We start from the raw sequence: 22,513 nt of genomic DNA on the forward strand, positions 1-22,513 counted from the left end.
CTCCTCTTCCTCTTCCTCGAGCAGGAAGTTGCCCTTGTTCATTTACTTGGCCAGGTGCCTCCATGTTCAGAAATTGTACTGGTCCTGCATGGTCAAGCTCTTTCCATACATGTTTGGCAGCATTCACAGTCATGGACAGCACCTGTCAGGTAACTAAACATACTGTTTGATTGGTCATCTGAGATGTGTGAAACTCAAGTTCTAGTTTCACCTGACTGTTAATTGCTGTAATAAATGTATCAAATGTTCCAAGGGATTCATATATGGTATTGATGGCATTCTGTTCGTGACTAGTTTTGACAATAGAACAGACTGTTGTGCATGTGATGACTTATACAATGAAATGACACTGACACGTTTTGGAGCCAACAACCATTAGACTGAGAATCAACAACAGTTTAGATCAACAAGATCTATTCACTTAAATTCACTTAGATAAATGTAGGCTACCTGTACTTCATCATTTGCAAATAATGTACTGAGACATTGAGACATGTACTTAGACATTTGCAATTTGATGAAATGAATGAGAAATTCAATTCTGTTGTGAACAATTGCCAAGTGGTTTGGAGGTTTGAACATGTTGTTTTGAGAATGTAATTTCTGTTTCAAGAAATTAGCCAAACCAATGGAGGAAAACTGTAATTAACCGTGTACTTAATTTTAAGCTTTTAAGTTTAATTAAAATCCTCCTCTTCTTGGGTCAACTGTGCAAAGTCTCCCATCTATCAGATAAATCTGTCAGTAAACAAAATCATCAGTGTTGTAGCTACATATTATATTGAACTATTTCAAACCTAGGTTTGGCTTGGTAAAAGTCTTCCATCAGATTATAGCTACTGTATGTATCCTTGTCATGGCATCACAGTCAAAACACAAATAGGACAAGTTAATAAATAAAAGATTTAGATGATAATTACTGCGTATGATTCAGATCCCCAGGTGATTGGATTGATCACTCCCTTGCTAGCACGGGGAAGAGGAGAAAGAGGAGGTGGAGGAGGATCAGGAGGAGGAGGAGAAAAAGATGAGGAGGAGGAAGACGAAGGGGAAAAACAAACATTCCTGTCCAGATACTTCAGAGAAACAGATTAGGATATCTAATTATAATATCTGCCTTTGGTTGATGCCTTTGATGTTGATGTGACTGCAGAGTGTCTCTCCCTCTTTCTCTTTTTCTCTCTCTCTTATTCCTTTTCTTTCTCCTCTTTCTCCTCTTTCTCCTCTTTCCCATTCTCTCCCTATTACTCTCTCCCCTCTCTCTCCTCTCTCTCCCTTCTCTCTCCCCTCTCTCTCCCTTCTCTGTTTTTCAATTTCCATCTCCGTTTCTTGCTCCCTCTTGCTTTTGTTCCTCTCCTTTTCTCTCTCATTTTCTCTCTCCCTCTTTACCTCCCTTTATATCTCTCCTCTCTCCCATCTTCCCTCCCCTCCCTCCCTCCCTCCCTCCCTTTCTGCATCTCTCTGGCGTTTGCTCAGTAAATAATGGGAATTCTAATTAAGAGTGTGGTATAATCAGAGAGGGGGGGGTGGCCTTGGTGAGCTTCTTGTTAGGAGGTTTGAATCCTCTGGGAAGGACAACGGGCATCTGGAAAGATGAAGAAAAAAAGGCTTATTATTAAAACAAATGATGGGGTGTCACTCCCTGAAATGGCATCTTATTTACATAACCCGGAATGGAGCTGCAGACGGGATGCCAATCAAGTTATCTAGCTTTCGTGGCGGCGGTGTGGGGGTGTGAATTAGTGTGCATTAGTCTGAGTGTCATGCTGTACGTTGTCTCTAATGTACTGCAGTGTGTGTGTGTGTGGGGGGGGGGGGTGACCCAGTGACTAGCCAGGGTTGAATCCCAAATGGCCGCTTCTTTAATTTACACTGCAACACCAACAATAAGAGGCAAGTCCAACAATGACATTAATAAATATACACCAATCAGCAATAACATTATGACAACCTGCCTAATATTGTGTAGGTCCCTCTTTTGCCGCCAAAGCAGCCCTGACCCGTCGAGGCATGGACTCCACTAGACCTCTAAAGGTGAGTTGTGGTAACTGGTAACAAGGCGTTAAGCAGCAGATCCTTTAAGTCCTGTTAGTTGCGAGGTTGGGCCTCCATGGATCAGACCTGTTTGTCCAGCAAATCCCACAGATGATCGATTGGACTGAGATCTGGGGAATTAGGAGGCCAAGTCAACACCTTGAACTCGTTGTTGTGATCCTTGAACCATTCCTGAACCATTCCTGAACCATTCCTGAACCATTCCTGAACCATTTTTGCTTTGTGGCAGGGTGCATTATCCTGCTGAAAGAGGCCAGTGCCATCAGGGAATACTGTTGCCATGAAAGGGTGCACATGGTCTGCAACAATGCTCAGGCAGGTGGTACATGTCAAAGTAATATGAATGGCAGGACCCAAGGTTTCCCAGCAGAACATTGCTCAAAGCATCCGACTGTGCCTGCTGGCATGCCTTTCACCCATAGTGCATCCTGGTACCATGTGTTCTCCAGGTAAGAGATGCACACGCACCCAGCCATCCACATGATGTAAAAGGAAACGTGATTCATCAGACCAGACCACCTTCTTCCATGCTCCATGGTCAGTTGTGATGCTCACGTGCCCATTGTTGGCACTATCGGCAGTGGACAGGGGTCAGCATGGGCACCCTGACTGATTTGCGGCCACGCAGCCCTATATGGAACAAACTGCGATGCACTGTGTGTTCTGACACCTTTTTATCAGTACCAGCATTGACTTTTTCAGCTATTTGAGCCACAGTAGCTTGTCTGTTGGATCGGACCACACGGGCCAGCCTTCTCTCCCCACATGCATCAATGAGTGTTGGCCACCCATGACCCTGTCGCCGGTTTTCCGCTTTTCTTTCCTTGGACCACTTTTGATAGATCCTGACCCACTGCAGCCCGGGAACACCCCACTAGGGCTGCAGTTTGTGAGATGCTCTGACCCAGTTGTCTAGCCATCACAATTTGGCCCTTGTCAAAGTTGCTCAGATTCTTACTCTTGCACATTTGTCCTGCTTCTAAAACATCAAATTTGAGGACAGAATGTTCACTTACTGCCTAATATATCCCATCCACTGACAGGTGCCATGATAATGAGATTATCAGTGTTATTCACTTGTCACCTGCCATAATGCTACGGCTGATCTGTGTACATTGGAATGAACAATCCCACAGTGAAATGAATACATTAACACTGATGAAAAGTCCTACACTGGGTTGAATAGTCTTAGACAGGGTTAAATAGTCCAACACTGAGATTACTTGGGTGAATAGTCCTGCAGTGAGATGAGTAGTCTTTTACTGGGATGAATAGTCCTGCAGTGAGATGAGTAGTCTTTTACTGGGATGAATAGTCCTGCAGTGAGATGAGTAGTCTATCACTGGGATGAATAGTCCTGCAGTGAGATGTGTAGTCTATCACTGGGATGAATAGTCCTGCAGTGAGATGAGTAGTCTTTCACTGGGGTGAATAGTCCTGCAGTGAAATGAGTAGTCTTTCACTGGGGTGAATAGTCCTGCAGTGAGATGAGTAGTCTTTCACTGGGGTGAATAGTTCTGCAGTGAGAGGAGTAGTCTTTCACTGGGGTGAATAGTCCTGCAGTGAGATGAGTAGTCTTTCACTGGCGTGAATAGTCCTGCAGTGAGATGAGTAGGACTACACTAAGACAGACATGTTGCATTCATAATGAGCGTGAGTAATATATGTACATATGTATGTTGTTGGATCATGGTCATGGTCAACAAGCATCTGTGTGTCCAGGAACGGAAATACTTTGTTATATTGCAGACACTCTGGGCAGGTTTCCCAGACTCAGTTTAAGATTCAATTATGTTTCTACAGAGATGCTTCATTTAGTTTGACTCTTAGTCCAGGACTAAACTTAATGTAGTACTGAGAGACTATGGGTCACTGTGCTCCAAGCCCCAGAAGTCCCTTCTACTCATTAGTTATGATTAGTATTCATCCCCACGTGGAGGTGGTAAGAAAAAATATCCTTATTTTACCAGCCATGTGAATAAATTCTTATTTACAATTGTGGCCAGGCAGGAGACAAAAGGCCTCCTGTTGAGGATGGAACTGGGATTAAATAAAAACAGACAGACAGAAGACGCATGGCAACAACACAGTACCAACAAAGAACTTAAAAGACAAAGAGAACTTAAAGCTCTAAGATGAATAGGCCTGCTCATAGATGAATAGGCCTGTTTTGAGATGAATAGGCCTACTCTGAGATGAATAGGCCTGTTTTGAGATGAATAGGCCTACTCTGAGATGAATAGGCCTGTTCTGAGATGAATAGGCCTGTTCTGAGATGAATAGGCCTCCTCTAAGATAAATATGCCTGCTCTGAGATGAATAGGCCTGCTCTAAGATTAATAGGCCTGCTCTAAGATTAATAGGCCTGTTTTGAGATGAATAGGCCTGTTTTGAGATGAATAGGCCTGTTCTGAGAATAATAGCCCTGTTCTGAGATGAACAGACCTGCTCTAAGATGAATAAGCCTGCTCTAAGATGAATAGGCCTGCTCTAAGATGAATAGGCCTGCTCTGAGATTAATAGGCCTGTTCTGAGATGAACAGCCCTGCTCTAAGACTACTGTGACACAAATATATGTACATCAGACTAACACTAAAACATGGTGGTCAATAACAAAGGACCATTAGCTGAATGCTAACTTCAGATTAGCTTGTTAATACAGCTATTTGACTATTACAGTGTTTGTTGTTGTTTTACATTGATAGCCTGTCCGTTTTCCAACACCTTTCAACACTGAGACACTGCTGGCATGAAGAGACAACCAATATGTAGCTGTGTAGGCTCAGTACTGCTGTGGTAACAGAGAGTACAGGTGTTCACTAACCACTGCAATAACTGAGCAGCTACCTTCATACCAAACATTTAGATGGTGAGTATTCTTCCCAAATGACACCCTTTTCACTATATAGTGCACTATGTCTCACCAGAGCAAGGCTGAATGTAGAAAATATGCTTCCATTTGGGTGATGAATATTTAGAACAGATTTTCCACCTGTTTTGTAATCCTACAAATGATCACTAGATGGCGACACTGTAATGCAGTTGACAACTGAGAGAATCTCATTGTTTTCTGGTCCACCCTCAACCCTCCTTTCTCCTCAAGCCTCCTCTCTCCTCAAGCCTCCTCTCTCTTCAACCCTCCCCCCTCCTCAACCCTCCTCTCTCCTCAACCCTCCTCTCTCCTCAAGCCTCCTCTCTCCTCTCCTCTTCACAGAGCACAGAGAGATGGTATCGGCAGCATTCTCTGGCAACATTCAATATTTCCTCCATTAGTGTTTCAGCCCTTTGGGAGAAGACCTTTGCTACCCATTAGAAATGTCAATATTTCTAATATAGTTGCTGTAGGTCCACTTATTCAGATCTACGTCCTGTAACTTGATCTATTTCATAATATCTACACTGACGATCGCTCTCTTCTCATCAAACTTCAAAGAAACCTTTCACACTTATGTGTACACGCACAGCATCCCTGCTAAGAGCATTGTTTCTGACCATGTCAATCCCTTTATGACCACCATGTACTCATCCTCTGATGGCTACTTCCAGCAGGATAATGCACCATGTCACAATGCTCGAATCATTTCAAATTGGTTTCTTGAACATGACAATGAGTTCACTGTACTGAAATGGCCCCCACAGTCATCAGCTCTCAACCCAATAGAGCATCTTTGGGATGTGGTGGAACGGGAGCTTCGTGCCCTGGATGTGCATCCCACAAATCTCCATCAACTGCAAGATGCTATCCTATCAATATGGGCCAACATTTCTAAAGAATGCTTTCAGCACCTTGTTGAATCAATGCCACATATAATTAAGGCAGTTCTGAAGCTGAAAGGGGGTCAAACACAGTATTAGTATGGTGTTCCTAATAATCCTTTAGGTGAGTGTACGTTATAATATTCATAGCAGTTGCAATGACAGGCAGCGGCCAAAATAAATGAATATGCAATGACAGCATGCAACCACTAGATGTCACTATTGTACTGTAGTAGAATCCTAGGATAATGTTTAGATAAATATAATTCCGGGGGAGATCATGTTCAGAGAAGTAGAACCCTAACAGATCATGGTTAGAGCAGTGGAACCCCAGGACATAATGTTTAGAGTTGTAGAATCCCAGGACATCATGTTTAGAACAGGTAACCCCAGGACATCATGGTTAGAGCAGTGGAACCCCAGGACATAATGTTTAGAGTAGTAGAATCCCCAGACATCATGTTTAGAATAGGATAACCCCAGGACATTATGGTTAGAGTAGTGGAACCCCAGGACATCATGGTTAGAGCAGTGGAACCCCAGGACATCACGTTTAGAACAGTGGAACCCCAGGACATCATGTTTAGAACAGTGAAACCCAAGGACATCATGGTTAGAGCAGTGGAACCCCAGGACATAATGTTTAGAGTAGTAGAATCCCAAGACATCATGTTTAGAACAGGATAACCCCAGGACATTATGGTTAGAGTAGTGGAAACCCAGGACATCATGGTTAGAGCAGTGGAACCCCAGGACATCACGTTTAGAACAGTGGAACCCCAGGACATCATGTTTAGAACAGTGAAACCCAAGGACATTTTATTTAGAACAGGAAAACCCCAGAACATCATGTTAAGAACAGGATATCCCCAGAAAATCATGTTAAGAACAGGATATCCCCAGGACATCATGTTTAGAATAGTGCAACCCCAGGACATCATGTTTAGAACAGTGGAACCCAAGGAGATAATAGAAAATGTACCTTCTAAGAGAGACTTGTCACACTACATTAAGCAACAATAATATGAGCCCCAAATTATACCCTCTTCCCTATGTAGGGTCCTATGTAGGGTCCTATGTAGGGTCCTATGTAGGGTCCTATGTAGGGTCCTATGTAGGGTCCTATGTGCCCTGGTCAAACGTATTACACTAGATAGTTAGTTATGATCTACTAAAACATAACTAGCATGGGATGGGATGCATGAGAAACAGCCAGAGAACAGAGGTTCAGGCAAGGCTGGGGTCATAATGTTAACCACTGGGTACAGTGAGTCACATTAAGGTTTATTGGTCACAGTGAGTCACATTAAGGTTTATTGGTAGGATTTTAGTCAAAGGACAAAGGTCTGGGCTAAGCCTTGAGTTGAAGGCTTGATCCAGCATGATATCAGTGAAAAGTTCCCCTAAATGTGCCGAATGGGAAAGTGTCTTATACGAAGAAACACATTTCCATTCCCAAATACATTAATGGGGCAAACCTACACTATGACTTTTTGTGAATCCTAATCAACCCATCCAGTGTAAAGGTTGTTGAAGTACAGTAGATCAATAGATTTACAATAATCTAACAGCTACAGACAGTGCTTCTTGAAAAGCATTGTTAGGACATAAGCCAAACTGGTGAAGCTGCTTTGGAAACAAACAAAATACAATATCAATACCACTTTTATTATAGGAATTATCTTGGAGCCTTACAACCCCAAAAATACTGGATATGATTTTTACATCCAATAAAGTGTTAAAAGTCTGAAATCTGATAACAAGGCATTCTACAACTGGTAGAAAATGTATTTTCTATTTTAAAATCTGAGGGATTAGTTTTTTAGGTCAATTTTGCACTTTGACCTTGTAAATAACCTTGACTCAGTAACGTCATACTTCAAAATGATCAGTGTATCATGGACGTGAAACTGTGGAAGTATAGGATTTCCCCAATCTCTGAAGGAGGCTTAGACTCTTGTTCTTTTATCACACATCAGTTCTCCTTCCCAACAAATGAGACCCTGAGCCTTTGTTGAGGGGTTCTCGCCAAGGGACTGGTAGCTCGCCTACTGACAGGTTTATTTTGGGACTATGGTTTATCCAGGACAGGGTTTAGGTCCTGAGGAAGGCTAGGATTTCCTTGAAGTGTCATCGGAGGGTCACTTTGTCCTTGTAGATGCTCACGCACACGCACACACACACACACACACACAGATGCACACTAATACACACACACACACACACATCCACTCAGTCCTTATCTCCAATATAGTAAGTGGGTCTTTGAGGATATTAAGTGGCAATTGTGTAGGTTTACAATGGATCCACTAGGGGGAGACCTGATCCTTGTGTACTTCTCCTAAGGCCTCACAGAACAATTTTGCAGTTCTTCCTAAGCCCCATAGAACAGTATTGTACTTCTCCCAAGGCCCCATAGAACATTATTGTACTTCTCCCAAGGCCCCACAGAACATTATTGAATTTCTCCCAATGCCCCATTCAAGGATTAGTTGGAAATAATTATGCATTTTTTATATATTGTTATTTGAGTTATAATAACGATCAACATTTTCCAAATGTAAAATTAGGAGAAAAAAATCTAAGCATCCATACAATGGCATAAAAACTCTTCCTGTCTGGTAGCCATGGAGCTCCCAGTTCACAGCTCTCTGAGTCCTCTGAGTCCAGCTCTCTGAGAAACCTTGAATAATGGTCTCAAATTAGTGATGAGGTCTGTAAGTGGCTCATAATTCTGACATCAGGAAATGCAGCTTGGGTTCTGCTGTGATGTGTTAGCACAGCTTTTCCTCTCCAGGGATTCGCCTGTGTCTTCCTTCTCAATGTCAGGACTGTGGCCACTAAAACTGTACTTTGTCAATGTTTTGGTTTTGATCAGTAACCATGGTGAGATCATTGGCCCTGGTCTGCTGTCAATACACTGCATTGTCTTTGTGCTTTTGTCATTTCCAGTGTGTTACGTTGTTTTGAAATTGATTTAATCCTATTTGATTGGATGTTCTGGACCTCAGGCCTCAGTGCATTAGTTAAACACGTTTATGAACTCAAGCCCAGGACCAGTCCACTATAGGGACTTTTACCTTTGCTGGTCTTTTGGTATCGCAGGGCTGCATAATGAAATGAGAGGGTCACTGTATTTCAGAGATTCCAAAGTGTCATTGGAATTTTTTGGTTGTATTATTTGTTGATTTTGTGTATATTGTTGTCAGTTTTTAAGAGAATCTGTGTGCAGATCTTATGGAGCTAGTTTCAATGGGGGGCTGATCTTATAGAGTGAGTTTCAATGGGGGGCTGATCTTATAGAGTGAGTTTCAATGGGGGGCTGATCTTATAGAGTGAGTTTCAATGGGGGGCTGATCTTATAGAGTGAGTTTCAATGGGGGGCTGATCTTATGGAGCTAGTTTCAATGGGGGGCTGATCTTATAGAGTGAGTTTCAATGGGGGGCTGATCTTATGGAGTGAGTTTCAATGGGGGGCTGATCTTATGGGGTGAGTTCTTGTTTTTGCAACATCTTTCAATCCCTCTCTCACTCTGTTCTCTCTCTCCCTCTTTCTCTCACTCTCTCTCTCTCACTCTTCTCCATTCTCTCACTCTCTTTCCATTTTCTCTTACTTCTCATGTCTTTGTACACTACTCGTAGAAAACACAATGAAGCAAAGACAATACAGACACATACAGACAGACGTACAAACACACACTAACACACACACACTTACACACACACACACACACACAGACACACACTGGTCAGTTAACTCATGAATCTTTCAATGCTTCCCAGCTGAGAAGGCCTTCAAAACACAGGATGATTCATATTGGGAGGCTTGTGTGATTTGCCTGAGTCCACACACACAGAGACACACACACAGACAAACACTGAGATACACACAGAGACACATACAGACACACACACACAGACATGCAGAGACACACACAGACACACACTCTGAGAAGCACACACATGCACACCCCAACACACACATATGCTCCCCAGGTCCCTTTGCTGTGCCGCAGTGCAGAGAAAGACCTTTCATCAGGTCCTGTAAAGCATGTGTGTGTGTGTGTGTGTGTGTGTTTGCTCTATAGTTCTTATGCTTCCTGTCTCTTGTCCCCCAGGAACACCTCTGAATATATTAACCCTGTCTCTGGGACTGAGATGAGATGTCACACACACACACAATAAGATACACACATACTCAGACACACACACTCAGACACACTCACACACTCAGACCTGTCTCGATGTACTCGGACAGGAGATGGAGATGTCCCACACCACAGGTCTCCAGTGGTTCGCCAGGACCTTCTGTACTGGTTACGTCACTCCAGTGGTTCACCAGGACCTTCTGTACTGGTTATGTCACTCCAGTGGTTCGCCAGGACCTTCTGTACTGGTTATGTCACTCCAGTGGTTTACCAGGACCTTCTGTACTGGTTATGTCACTCCAGTGGTTTACCAGGACCTTCTGTACTGGTTATGTCACTCCAGTGGTTTACCAGGACCTTCTGTACTGGTTATGTCACTCCAGTGGTTTACCAGGACCTTCTGTACTGGTTATGTCACTCCAGTGGTTTACCAGGACCTTCTGTACTGGTTATGTCACTCCAGTGGTTTACCAGGACCTTCTGTACTGGTTATGTCACTCCAGTGGTTTACCAGGACCTTCTGTACTGGTTATGTCACTCCAGTGGTTTACCAGGACCTTCTGTACTGGTTATGTCACTCCAGTGGTTTACCAGGACCTTCTGTACTGGTTATGTCACTCCAGTGGTTTACCAGGACCTTCTGTACTGGTTATGTCACTATTGTCTGAGCTGGATTATAAAAAGAAAATGATGAATGACATGAACTATATATCATAGACGTGTTTGGTTGGTCGGTATTCCACAAGTCTGTGTGTGTGTGTGTGTCTCTGTGTGTGTGTCTCTGCGTGTGTGTGTGTGTGTTGTCTCTGTGGTAATGAGGGAAGGAGCTGCTGTCATCTCTTTGATCTTCTAGGCTGAGAGACTCACAGTATCCTAGACTACATTTGAATGCCAGTGGCCCTATACTCCCTTTACAGTCCCCTAGACCCACTAGGGCACACTATGTAGGGAATTGGGTGCCACAGGAAGAAAACCGTCACCTGGTGAGAGGCAGAGAGAGAGACAAGGAGAGAGACAAGGAGAGAGGCAGAGAGAGAGGCAGAGAGAGAGGCAAGGAGAGAGGCAGAGAGAGAGGCAGGGAGAGAGGCAGGGAGAGAGACAAGGAGAGAGGCAGAGAGAGAGACAAGGAGAGAGGCAGAGAGAGAGGCAGGGAGAGAGGCAGGGAGAGAGACAAGGAGAGAGGCAGGGAGAGAGACAAGGAGAGAGATAACGAGAGTGAAACAATCAGAGACAATAATTTCCCCATTTTTGAAGGGATCATTAAAGCTTTTAGGGATCTTTCTAATGAGGAAACGCTGCCTATCCTATTGGGGGAGAGCATGGAGAGCTGTGTATGGGCAGTGTGGAGAGCTGTGTATGGGCAGTGTGGAGAGCTGTGTATTGATTTTCTCTCTCAAAAATGTGTTACTATTGTTAATATGTTGATAAAACATTGTAATTGTACTTTGGTAATAGGTACACATGGGCATCATGCCAATAAAGTGAATTGAATTGACAAAGAAAGAGAGACAGAGAGAAAGACAGAGGGAGAGAGAGGGGGGGACAGGCAGAGGGAGTGAGGGAGAGAGGGAGAGAGGGAGAGAGGGAGAGAGAGAAAGGCAGAAGGAATAAGATTCATTGTGGTTTGACAATTTGATTGACAAGTGACTTGTGGCTGCTGGACTCCATGCTGAAGTTGTTCCTCCAACCAACCAGACTTTTCCTCTTCAAAAACAGTTCTTGTGTCCCAAATTGCACCTCATTCCCTATGTAGTCCACTACTCATTAGATCACTTAATCTCTGCTCATTGTCTCTCTCTCTGTCTCCTTCTCCCTGTAAATTTCTGCCACTCGGTGGAATCAGTATTCCCCTTACCGCTATAATGAGACCTATTTAATCTGGATTGGTGAAGCGTTAAAATTACACCCAGAAAACGTAGAGGTAAATCCAGATTGAATTGAGTTAAGCAGTGTTTACTGAGAGATTCGCTAACATGGTAATAATATCTTCACATTTGAATCCTGTGGTCCATACTTGAAGGTCTGTGATCCATGCTAGAAGGTCTGTGGTCCATACTTGAAGGTCTGTGATCCATGCTAGTAAGTCTGTGGTCCATACTAGAAGGTATGTGGTCCATGCTAGAAGGTCTGTGGTCCATGCTAGAAGGTATGTGGTCCTTGTTAGTAGGTCTGTGGTCCATGTTAGAAGGTCTGTGGTCCATGCTAGAAGGTCTGTGGTCCATGCTCGAAGGTCTGTGGCCCATGCTAGAAGGTCTGTGGTCCATGCTAGAAGGTCAGTGGTCCATGCTAGAAGGTCTGTGGTCCATGCTAGAAGGTCTGTGGTCCATGTTAGAAGGTCTGTGGTCCATGCTAGAAGGTCTGTGGTCCATGCTAGAAGGTCTGTGGTCCATGCTAGAAGGTCTGTGGACATATATTATTAATTACTCCTTCCCAAGGATGAAGGTTTATTAAGTTAAAAGACGACATACCCAGAAAGATAAATGACAGACTAGTGAGTGTGTAGGACAGGGAGACATGACCACATCCTGTCTTATGTTTCCAGAGTTCCTCTTTCCAACGCTGGCCTTTATGACATCATCAGAGTAGAAGCATGCAGACTCCCCCGGGTGACAGAATGTACCAAGGTGAAAAAAACACACGATGCCAGATTAATGAAACCCTGGTTGTTAGGATGGAGCACAAATGGCACACTATGACCTACTTTCCTACTTCCTAGGGGCCCTGGTTGAACATAGCACACTTCATAGGGAATAGGATGCGATTGGGATTGCAGACGTCCGCCTCCGATCAATATGTTTTACCTTTTGTTCAACAATAACCATTTGTCAAGTCAAACCTGCTTACTCTGTGAGGGCCCAACCTTTTAAGCTATCAGGGACTAGTGAATGAAATAGTAGTCCATTAAAATTAATCACCTGAACACAGAATAATGCATTTATTATTGCCGGCATGGCAAATGGATCTCTAGACCCTTGTTTCTTCTTACCGAAGTCAAAGATGTTCCTCCTATGTTCTAAATTCTACATCATGTATTCCATAGATACTATCAGCCCTGTTATCACCAGAGCACATTAGGTGAAGCTTTACTGTATGAATATGCTAATATTGTTATATTTAAGTTGCTTCTATAAATCCATAAATATATCTAGAATTTCCATAGTTTATTTTTTCTCTGTATTATTGACATTGTCCCTCAGGGATACAAGTATTGTTGTATCAGAACTACATGAGTTGAGCCAGGAGTCTGGATCAATCAATATGACCACATCCAACAACATTACATTATATTGCTAAAGTACCAGTAAACCTGCTCTTATTATTGTGGAAGGATTTTGTAATTTATTTTATTGCATAACTGTAAGTCTTAAATATATTTCTGTTTGCTTGTCATGTGTCATTGTTGCGTTTGTGTCATTTGCCCTAATTTAAGCAAAAGAAATGAAAGGTTAGAAACCAGAAGAGACTTTTGAAATGACTCAATTGGCCCACAATCTCACTCACAGACACACACACAGACAGACACACACACACAGACAGATACATACACACACACACACAGACAGACAGACACACACACAAACACACACAGACACAAACACACACACAGACACACACACACAGACACACACCCATACACCCATTCACACAGACAGACATACACACACACACACACACACAGACACAGGCACACACACACACACACACACAGTCATCGTCCATGAGAGAGCCAAAGGCCACGCTACTACAGGTGCTCTTCATTCCTCTCACCTGACTGAGATTGATTCAGACAATCTACAGTGATAGTGGTGCAGGAAGTTGGATTTAAATTATTCACAAGCAACAACACTTCTCAAATTGCTTTATTTTGAACGAAACAGAAAATAAGAAACAAGCAAGAACTAAAACAGAATTTTCTCTAGCGATAGTATGGGAGGGAAAGAGAATGAGAAGAGAAGGAGAAGAGAAGGAGAAGAGAAGGAGAAGTGAAGGAGAGGAGAGAAGGAGAAGAGAGAGAGAAGAGAAAGAGAAAGAGAAGAGAAGGAGAAGAGAAGGAGAGATAGAAGGAGAAAAGGAGAGAGGGGATCGGCTTGGCAACATAAGGATGGGAATAACTCTCTGTTGTGTTAAATGTGTTTCGGTAAATCAGCCTGCAGTATAATGATACAACAAATTACATATTGTTAGTTATTATATTGTGTTTTTGTGTGTGTGTGTGTGTGTGTGTGTGTGTGTGCATGTGCGCATTACCTATCTTTAAATATTATTTTTATTGTCCTTTTCTATGGAAGCGTTTTGTATTTTCAAAGGCGGTTACATTTTCCTGACACTCTGGAAAGTGGTGAAAGAGGGGATCATACAAAGCAGCCAGATCTCTCTCTCCCACAGCTATTAAACTGAACTCCTGTCTCTGTACAGCATCTCTGTGTTTCTGCAAGGCAAACAAACATGGCCGGCCTCCCAAACGGCGCCCTATTCACTATGTGGTGTACAATTAGCCCTGGGCTCTGGTTGAAAGTAGGGCGCTACAGAGGGAATAAGGTGTGGTTTGGGAGACAACTACGGGTTTGAATGACTCCTCCAGAATCCATTTGCAGAGCCTCTGTTGTGCAGCTTGCCTTGCCTGCCCGGGTAAGACTTGTCAAAAGTGCTCCTTCAATCGCTTTGCGCTGCGGTGAGATGTTCAAGGCTTTCTCTCTCTCTTTTCCTTTTCTCTTCCTCTACTCTTTTTCTCTTCTTATCCATTCCTTTTCTTACTTAAAGACCCTTTCTTTTAAAATGGGGCCTGATCAATATCATCAATCTACCAAATGCTTCCCAGCCATGATACCTTCTATTCATCTTTCTTCATCTCTTCCTCTGTTTTCTTTTCTTTTTCATCCCCTCTTTCTATTTCCCTCTCTCCATGCCTGCCTCTGTTCCTCTCTCTCTCTCTCTCTCTCCATTTTTCCCTCCCTCTCTTTCTCTCTCTCATTGCCTGCCTCTGTGTTTGGCTCTCTCCCTTTCTTTCTCTCTCAAGCCCTCTCTTTCTCTCTCTTTACAGCTGTATCTGTTTCCTTCTGGCAAAAAGGGACTTTATGAATAAATGATAGTGAATTGCTGAAGGTTCAGATACTAAATAATGAATTTCACCACCAAAAACACAACAAGTTCTCCAATCATAAAGTACCGCTCCCTTCCACATTGATTGTGCTTTGGCAGCCCAGATGCAGAGCAGCGCGGCTTCCTGGATAGGTGTTTAAAGCACAGTAGCATGCAGATAAAGAGTGTAAAAATACACAGAATTTACTGACAAAAAATTAGGAATTAGCAGCGTGTGGGAAGTAACTGCCGAGGTCCGATGATGGGCGGTTTGATTCCCTCTGAGAGTCCGAGACAGGCGAGAGAGAGAGAAAGAAAAAATCAGGGAACTTTTCTGCACTGGACATTTGAAGTAAGTGCGGCCATCTATTCTGTGCTCTTCTCTGGCAGGGGTGATGGTGTTGGCTCTGTGCGTGTGTGTGTGTTGTTTTCCATTTCCCCCTTGACTTACCTCTGTACGCTCTAATACCACCTAATTTACACAGATCACAGGTCTAGAGGGCAATATGGGGGGAATTTCTCTGTACTTCTGGGTGTCTCTGTTTGGGCGTGTGTGTGTGTGTGTGTGAATGTGTGTGCATGTGTATATGTGTGAGTGTGTGTGTGTGTGTGTGTATGTGTGTGTGTGTCTGTGTGTGTGTGTGTGTGTCGGTGTGTGTGTCTGTGTGTGTGAAGCGCTGGACTTTCTAATTTGATAGAAACTAATGGGGAACGATGTTTTCCTCTACACGTTGCCCAAAATGAGATTTAATATTTAATAACTATTACGACATAGCAGTCTGGGCTGTGATATCTGTCTGTGCGCATTTCATATCATCCAAGCAAGAACACAAATTGTTAAATGTATAGTTATATTTAACATATAGAAATTATTTTGAAACGTTTCTAAAAATATTAAATAACTTGAATAACTCTGAATAATGTGCAAATAGAAATGAAACATTTTTGTTTGTTGATGTTTATTATGTTTAAATATAATTATTATTATAAAGTTTTCATAGATTAAATGTCTCCGCTGGAGTTAGCATTAAACGTACATTTAGAATAAATATGTGTGTCCACAAATTGTAAAACATTTATAATTTAAACAAAAATAATAAAATATGAAAAAATATTATTCTTTTATTTTACGTTTTTGTAATTTAGCATAGGTATTTAAAATTGGGTTTGCAGTAAAATGAAAATGACATCCTATTTAAAATTAATGTATTGACACCTCATTTTATTATTGTCAATTCAGTCACTCATATATAATTTAGTGAAAGACATGTGGCCTTGCTAGTGTCTGGAACCAAGCAGTAATGCACAAGTCATGGTGTTGTGAGCGCTAAATAATTTATGTCTCCATGAATATGCAAATATCTGTGTGTGCACGCATGTGTGTTTATTACCGTGTGTGTGTGTGTGTGTGTGCATGTGTTTTATATATATTTTTTGCATATGCGTACATTAGGGTGAGTGCATGCGTGTGTGTGTGTGTGAAAACCATTGTGACTCATTCCCACAGTGTTAAACAACAGACCCATGTGACTGTCTTAATCAGGCATTATCACCGCAGCCTTGATGGGATTAGCACCATTTTGGGTTGTTTTGTGTTTTTTATTTATGATGTTTTACGAGTTGTGCATTTTTATTAGTCTTTCAAGTGCAGTTATTGTATGACTCTGGGAATTCTGAAGAGTTTTGCTCCAAAAGACAGACATTATTACAGGAACACACGCCAACTCACTGGCTTAGTCAGGGGAACATGAGAGCTGGATTCCTGCTTCAGACCAAAAATACTATTATTTACGTATTACAGTACATTGTATTGAAATAATATAAGTGATTATATTATATTATAAAAATAGAACAAGTGATTTCTACTTTGCCTTACTTCATGGCGAATAGGTGATTAATTATTTACTTTTATTTGTATAATAAGTGATTAATTATTTACTTTACATTTATGTAAGTGTATATACAGCCCCTGAAAAAATCAAGAGACCACTGCACCTTTTTCTTTCCTTTCCAAAAAAGTCAAAAAGGAAGGTTTTGAGTGAGGAACAGAAGGATTAAAATTAAGAGACCATTGCCAATTGAACGCTTCTGTTCCTCACTCAAAACTTTCCTTTTCGACTATACACTCACCTAAAGGATTATTAGGAACACCATACTAATACTGTGTTTGACCCCCTTTCGCCTTCAGAACTGCCTTAATTCTATGTGGCATTGATTCAACAAGGTGCTGAAAGCATTCTTTAGAAATGTTGGCCCATATTGATAGGATAGCATCTTGCAGTTGATGGAGATTTGTGGGATGCACATCCAGGGCACGAAGCTCCCGTTCCACCACATCCCAAAGATGCTCTATTGGGTTGAGATCTGGTGACTGTGGGGGCCATTTCAGTACAGTGAACTCATTGTCATGTTCAAGAAACCAATTTGAAATGATTCGAGCTTTGTGACATGGTGCATTATCCTGCTGGAAGTAGCCATCAGAGGATGGGTACATGGTGGTCATAAAGGGATGGACATGGTCAGAAACAATGCTCAGGTAGGCCGTGGCATTTTAACAATGCCCAATTGGCACTAAGGGGCCTAAAGTGTGCCAAGAAAACATCCCCCACACCATTACACCACCACCACCAGCCTGCACAGGGGTAACAAGGCATGATGGATCCATGTTCTCATTCTGTTTACGCCAAATTCTGACTCTACCATCTGAATGTCTCAACAGAAATCGAGACTCATCGGACCAGGCAACATTCTTCCAGTCTTCTACTGTCCAATTTTGGTGAGCTTGTGCAAATTGTAGCCTCTTTTTCCTATTTGTAGTGGAGATGAGTGGTACCCGGTGGGGTCTTCTGCTGTTGTAGCCCATCCGCCTCAAGGTTGTGCGTGTTGTGGCTTCACAAATGCTTTGCTGCATACCTTGGTTGTAACAAGTGGTTATTTCAGTCAAAGTTGCTCTTCTATCAGCTTGAATCAGTCTGCCCATTCTCCTCTGACCTCTAGCATCAACAAGGCATTTTCGCCCACAGGACTGCCGCATACTGGATGTTTTTCCCTTTTCACACCATTCTTTGTAAACCCTAGAAATGGTTGTGCGTGAAAATCCCAGTAACTGAGCAGATTGTGAAATATTCAGACCGGCCCGTCTGGCACCAACAACCATGCCACGCTCAAAATTGCTTAAATCACCTTTCTTTCCCATTCTGACATTCAGTTTGGAGTTCAGGAGATTGTCTTGATCAGGACCACACCCCTAAATGCATCGAAGGAACTGCCATGTGATTGGTTAAACAGATAATTGCATTAATGAGAAATGTAACAGGTGTTCCTAATAATCCTTTAGGTGAGTGTATATATATATATATATATATATATATATATATATATATATATATATATAATAGAATAAGTGATCACTGCATTAAACTATATATAGATTAAGAGAAAAACATTGTGCTGGTAGATGTTTTATTACAGCAGAATAAGCCACAGACTAAGGCTATGAATGTTGTCCATGTTGGGCCAGTACAGTACATGTTCAACCACAACATGTAACAGCGGTAGCTTTGTTCTTGCTGCTAATCGTCTGTTTGGGGGAGAATGTGAGCCTTTCAACGACTAAGGTTAAAGGGAGAAGTGGAGGGGTTGTGGAATGCCCCCCCCACACACTCAATGGAGCCTGGTCAAAAGCAGTGCATTATGAAGGGAGAAACATTTGGACTGCGAGAAAGAAGAGAGAAAACTATAAAATAAGAGCTTTCATGGCAGAAACGCTGCGGCCTGAATTAAAGTTTAATGTTAATGAAGTAGGTTGTAGATGAAAGATGACGGGGGCTTTCTACTCTACTTCCTCTTGTCTCTTCACATTATGTCTACCGGCCAAACCACACCCTATTCCCTACATAGTTCACTACAAACAACCAGGAACCACAGGCGATTGGGTGCAGGAGAGGGTGCACTTCTGGTTGCACAACGCACTTCCCCATGAGGCTTTAACCAGAAGGTCAGCTTTTAGAGGGTACGTCCAAATGAAAGGCTCCAATCAGTTCCCACATCGGCACCACGTTTGCACACAGTGTTGCATGTCTTCTCATAGTACATGGAACCAAATCATCTTCGTTATTATTAGTAGAAGTTTTATTCAATGATTCAACTGATTTGAAGAAATGCGCATCATGAAGCATTAATGTATGTGTACTGACCAATCAGATTAGCAGAAGTTAAACTGAATTAACTCTATAATGACTATATGGAGCTCCATTGGTAGATCACTGTGTGTATCTAGTTCATGGTCAGGTGTAATGTGTAGGACCAATTTTCCACTTTTATCAACTTTCCATAAGTAATCAAAAGTATTATAACACCACTATATCTGGTTGCACCTGCATTTAACTATTCACATTACAAAGGATATCCTTACCTCACATTACCCAGAATGCATCACTACTCTCCTTCTTTTTCTGTACAATGATTTCAGATGTTTTGTCATGTGCTGGCATTGGTCTTTGGAACTGGAACTGTTTTCAATGTGATATCTCTTCATAAACATATTTTTTCTTTATGTGAAATATGGAACTTGAATTGAAGTGTTCCAAGTTGTTTGGTGAATTCTAGACACTCTCAATCTCATGGCCACAACCTCTCTAAAGTCTTTAAAACAGAACATAATGCAATCATCTCAGTTTAATCAATGTACTTTGATCCATGATCAAAAGATGCAAGACACGTGTCTGAATATGGCCCTTTAAAGTGCTGAAGGTAATCTGTCTCAGTATATTACAGTTTACACATTAGGATAAACTCATTATTGTACACTACCTTTCACAATTGACTAAAATTGTTTAGATAAATTCTCTCAAATAATCAAAAGTGTAATTAGTCACTGATGCAAATAACATAACTTTAATCGGTATTCCTGTTTTCTGTCTAATTTAATGTAACAAATGCTGTAAGAAAAAATTTAAGAAATGTAATTAAATTAATATTTAGCACACACACACAGACCAGGAGGGGATATGCTCATGGAGATGGTAGTCCTAGACCAGAAGGGGATATGCTCATGGAGATGGTAGTCCTAGACCAGGAGGGGATATGCTCATGGAGTGGTAGTCCTAGACCAGGAGGGGATATGCTCATGGAGATGGTAGTCCTAGACCAGGAGGGGATATGCTCATGGAGATGGTAGTCCTAGACCAGGAGGGGGTATGCTCATGGAGATGGTAGTCCTAGACCAGGAGGGGGTATGCTCATGGAGATGGTAGTCCTAGACCAGGAGGGGGTATGCTCATGGAGATGGTAGTCCTTGACCAGGAGGGGGTATGCTCATGGAGATGGTAGTCCTAGACCAGGAGGGGGTATGCTCATGGAGATGGTAGTCCTAGACCAGGAGGGGGAATATGCTCATGGAGATGGTAGTCCTAGACCTTCAGCTTTACCTGGAATGCTTAATATCAAAGGGTTCTCACATAGATAAAAGAAAACTTGATATCAATGGGTTCTCACATATTTATTGGAACACTTTACATCAGTTGCTTCGCACATAAATATTAGAACACATGATATCAATGTGTTCTCACATAGAAATTAGAACACTTGATATCAGTGGGCTCTCACATAGATATTAGAACACTTAATATCAATGGGTTCTCACACAGATTGTAGAATACTTTATAACAGTGGGTTCTCACATAGATACTAGGATACATTATATCTAAGGGTTCTCACATAGATATTAGAATATTATAAAATTTTATATCAATGGGTTCTCATATAGGTATTAGAACACTATATACAGATTATCACATAAGTATTAAAACACTTTTTCACACTGGACAGATTGTTTGGACATTGTAGATATGGTAACATGCTGTAGGTAAGGTAACATGATGTAGATATGGTAACTTTCTGTAGGTAAGGTAACATGCTTTTACTATGGTAACATGCTGTATGGTAACCTGCTGTATGTATGGTAACATGTTTTATTATGGTAACATGCTGTAGGTTTGGTAACATGCTGTAGATATGGTAACTTTCTGTAGGTAAGGTAACATGCTTTTATTATGGTAACATGCTGTAGGTTTGGTAACATGCTGTAGATATGGTAACTTTCTGTAGGTAAGATAACATGCTTTTACTATGGTAACATGCTGTATGGTAACCTGCTGGATGTATGGTAACATGCTTTAGTTATGGTTACATGCTGTAGGTATGGTAAAATGCTGTGGTTATGGTAACATGCTGTAGTTATGGTAACATTCTGTGGTTTAGCAACATACCGTAGTTATGGAAACAGAACTGTCTGTCTCTTCCATCGCCCTGTGATCCTTGTTGACCTTTAGATTATTTCTAGATTATTGGGGTTCACTTCCATCTGACCCTCCCCCCACATATGTCTCTCCATGTTGGGGAGGAACGCCCCCCTTATGTACAGCTAGCATCCCTGGGGATGTTGCTCTCAGCTGGGAGTCACAAGGTTGAGTTGGTCATTATAAAGGCTCATGCCTGAGTTCCTCTCACCCTCCCTGCCTCCCTCCCTCCCTCCTGCTGGTCCCCAGTGAGTGGTAGAGCAGTGTCCCCCGGCCCCAGCCCTCACCCAGGCCTTTCATGTGAGAGATTAAGGCCTGTGATGGGGGAGGCCTCACCCCCTCCTCACCCCTCTCCTGCATTGGTAATAGATGAAGGATTCTGGAGGGCTTGGAGGGAACAGGGCGATGATGGCCATGATGGTGGTGGTGGAGTCTCACACCCTCTCCCTCTGTTCTTCATGTACAATATATGGTAGATATCCACTAAACACATATCTCTAAATCTCAAATATTTTTCTGACTGCTGGAAACTGCCTCTTCCTTTTGACCAATGATAGCAATATACAAACCATGAGGTTCAGCTGCAACTTCCTGCCATAACAGAAGACACCACACACCACACCGTCTCTCTCTCACACACACACACACACACACACACACACAGAGAGACATATCCATATCCCAGCACTAAGTCCAAGTCTGGCAGAATTATTAGGAGCATCAATATCTTTAGCATATTGCCAAGGGCTGCGGTTCCAGACACGATCTGCTTTCATTATTAGTGTCAGCTCAATTATGGCACACACACTCACCAACCTACACACACAACACACACTCACCAACCTACACACACAACACACAGTCACCATACCATGCACATACATATACACATTTACACACACACACACACACGCACGCATACACATACACACACACACACACCCACACACATACACAAACACCTACACATGCCCAGAAACATACACATACACAGACATGATTCGACAGCATCGAATAGCATCAAACGACAGGACACACCCACTCCTCCTAACACACCCTCTCCTCCTAACACACCCACTCCTCCTAACACACCCACTCCTCCTAACACACCCTCTCCTCCTAACACACCCACTCCTCCTAACACACCCTCTCCTCCTAACACACCCTCTCCTCCTA

This window comes from Esox lucius, chromosome 22 (genome assembly GCF_011004845.1).
Source record: "Esox lucius isolate fEsoLuc1 chromosome 22, fEsoLuc1.pri, whole genome shotgun sequence".
NCBI lineage: Eukaryota > Metazoa > Chordata > Actinopteri > Esociformes > Esocidae > Esox > Esox lucius.